Raw genomic sequence first — 3,424 nt, forward strand, 5'->3', positions numbered from 1 at the left:
CGCGCCTCCCGCGACTTCCGGGGCCGGTTGCCTGGCAACGGCGGGGCGGGGCGGTCCCTGTGCGCCCCCACCTCCCCCGCCCCCGCGCGCCCCTCTTCCGGCGCCCGCCCACCTGTCCGGTCCCTCTCCTTTCCTTAAAGGAAGTTGGCTCAGAGTTTCCCTTCCGAGAAGTTTTTGCATAAACTCGGAGGTTCCAGCGATGGTGACCCCACCCCCCCCAGGAGGGCAGCACGGATTTGCGAATTTCTTTACCGCATGGTGACAATGTCTTCTGGAGAATTCATCTGATGGAAAGTGCCACCTTACTTTTCCAATCTCAGTTACATTCTCTCGTTTCCCTGCCAAGAATTGGGTGGTGCGTCGTCCTCAAAGCGTGAAGTGTTGAGGAAGAACCCCGTAAACTCTCCTTGCGATTACAGCTGCTGCTGCTGCTGTCACTTCAGTCGTGTCCGACTCTGTGCGACCCCATAGACGGCAGCCCACCAGGCTCCCCCGTCCCTGAGATTCTCCAGGCAAGAACACTGGAGTGGGTTGCCATTTCCTTCTCCAATTCATGAAAGTGAAAAGGGAAAGTGAAGTCGCTCAGTCGTGTCCGACTCATAGCGACCCCATGGACTGCATCCTACCAGGCACCTCCGTCCATGGGATTTTCCAGGCAAGAGTACTGGAGTGGGTTGCCATTGCCTTCTCCAGCGATTAGAGCTAGAGACTCCTAAATTCTCTTCATTCATCTGAAATTTGTTCAGACTCCTGTCTTATCCCAGGTTTTTTTTTTATGACCCCGGACGCAAAGGTAAAAAGAAAGTCATTATAAACCTCACAGTCTAGCGGAGGAAAAGAGATATAAATAGATTAAATGCCATTTGCAGTAGAACTTTGCAGGAAATGTTAGGAGTGGAACATGGGTGTGAAGGGAAATATTCTGTTGGCACCTGCTGCGTGCACGATGCTGGGTGCATTCTTTGTGTTCTCCTGTCGACCGCTCTAGGAGGTGAGTATTGTTATTCCGTGTTATACCCGAGGAAAACTGATGACAAGTAACCACTAAATTCACCCTGTTGTGAATGGCGGTAGCGGATACTAAGCCTTGCATTTGCTGGTAATCCCAATGTTCTTTTTAGTACAATATTTGTTGTTCAGCCGCTCTGTCGTGTCGCACTCTGCAACCCCATGGACTGCAGCACGCCAGGCTTCCCTGTCCTTGACCGTCTTCAGGAGTTTGCTGAAACTCGTGTCCGTTGAGTCGGTGATGCCATCCAACCATCTCGTCCAACATGTTGTCCAATTAGTACAACCATCTTGTTCAATTAGTACAACATTCTGCTTTAGAAATCCCTGGATCTTCCTTGTATCCCATAAAACCAATGGCACTTTGTCCCAGTCTTGGAGGATAAGCACTCCTGATAAACTCTGAACCTAAAAGGACCACAGGGAAAGGCATGGGTTTGAAATACCATGTTCATGCTGGTAAAATACCACATGGCTGAACCTTAGGAGAAGTGATAAAAGATGGTTGAGGTTGGGGCGTGTGATTGCCATCTAGCCTGGAGATGCAGGACCGGTGCTGAGGGGTTTTGCCTTAGTGAAGAGATCAAATATTATGCCCTGGGCCAATGATTCTCAAGGCTCATGCACAAAGAACTCCCCTCCCATTCCCAATGCAGGAACTCAGATTTAATTAGTATGGGATTCCAGTCAGGCATATTTTTTAAGATGCTCCCCATGTGGACTTTGTTTCTGGCCATGACAGTGTTCCTGATACTGGATTTGCCTTCCCCACCCAACAATGAAAACACTAGACAAAATATATGAAACGATTATTTTCAGACACTGAACCACAGGCAGTACAGATCTGTGCTGTGCCAGAGAAGGGAAACAAGCGAGATGAGCTATGTTTGTCCTGGCTTTCTGCCTGGAACTCTCCTACAATGCTGGTGAAAATGGATAATGGTGCAGCTACTTTGGAAAATAGTTTCTTCTAAAGTTGAATATTCAGTTATCTTAAGACCCAGCATTGACACTCCCAAGTATTGACCCAAGAGGAATGAAAGCACATGTTAACAAAAATATTTGTACCCAAATGTTCATAGAAGCTTTACTCATAATAGCTGCAAAGTGGAAACTATCCAAATGTCCATCAACAAATGAATGAATAACATTTTGAGAAATTTCATAGCACAGACTACTACTCAACAGTAAAAAGGAAGAAATTACTGATTCACACACCATGACTGAATCTCAAAATCATGATCTTGAGTAAAAGAAGTCAGATGCAAAAAAGCAAATATTGTCTGATTCAATGTGTATGAGATTCTAGAGCAGGCAAAACTTATCTTTATTGACGGAAAACTGGCAGTAAATTGCTTGGGGTCAACTCTTTGGGAAATGATAAACGTGGGGAATTTGACCGACAAAGGATATGTGGGAACTATTTGAGGTGATGAAAATGTTTTATATCTTTATTGGTAGTGATAGTTACATATATATGTATTTGTCAAAAGCACACACATATATACATATATGTTTATATGACAAATACATATATATGTATTTGTCAAAAACATATTGAACTATATACTTAAAATGAGTGTACCTTATTATATGTAAATCATACATTTATACAATTGGTTGATAATTCTGTTGCACAGCCATGGTTGAAAACCACTGATCTAAGGCAATTGGGAGCCATTAAGTGATTTGTGATTTAAAAAGATAACTGAAGCCTCAGTTGAATAAGAATGAAGATGAATAAGAATGAATAAGAATTCATGATGATTTCTTAATTCTTAATGAATTAATTCGTCTTACTCCTAAGATGAATAAAAATCACAAAATTAGCAGGTTATTACAACAGTGAGGGATGAGCAGGATTAAAGATCTTTTTTTTTTTTGCCTTGGCCTGGGCCCAAGCCAGTGAAGGGATTCCCAAGGTTAAAGTTTTATCAGTGGCAGTGGGTAAAGAGAGAAGCAATAATTGGTAGAGATTTTGGGTTTGGGACCTGAGCCAATTGGTGTTGGAGTCTTTCATGGGAAATATAGGAAAGAAGGAGGGGTAAAGAATGACACTCAGGGTTTTGGCTAGGTGATTTGGCACATAGTGCCTCCTATAAATCTTTGAGTTGAAAAGGAAAGGCAGACTACAAAAGAAAAGAGCAAGTTTGTTATGGACACACTGTGGCTTTGTTTTGCTTTGTTTTCTTCCAGTTTTATTGAGATATGACTGACACCTAGTGCTGTGTAACTTTAAGAGGTATACATAATGATTTGACTTACATACATCATGGAATGTGTGCCCCAGTAGGTTTAGTGAATATCTATCAAATTGCATAGATATAAAATGGAAAAGGTCACTTTGGAGCTCATCAGCTTAAATCATCCTGTCTTAATTTATATAATAGGTGGCTGTATGTAAACCTCACGGTAC

Source organism: Muntiacus reevesi, chromosome 12 (genome assembly GCF_963930625.1).
Source record: "Muntiacus reevesi chromosome 12, mMunRee1.1, whole genome shotgun sequence".
NCBI lineage: Eukaryota > Metazoa > Chordata > Mammalia > Artiodactyla > Cervidae > Muntiacus > Muntiacus reevesi.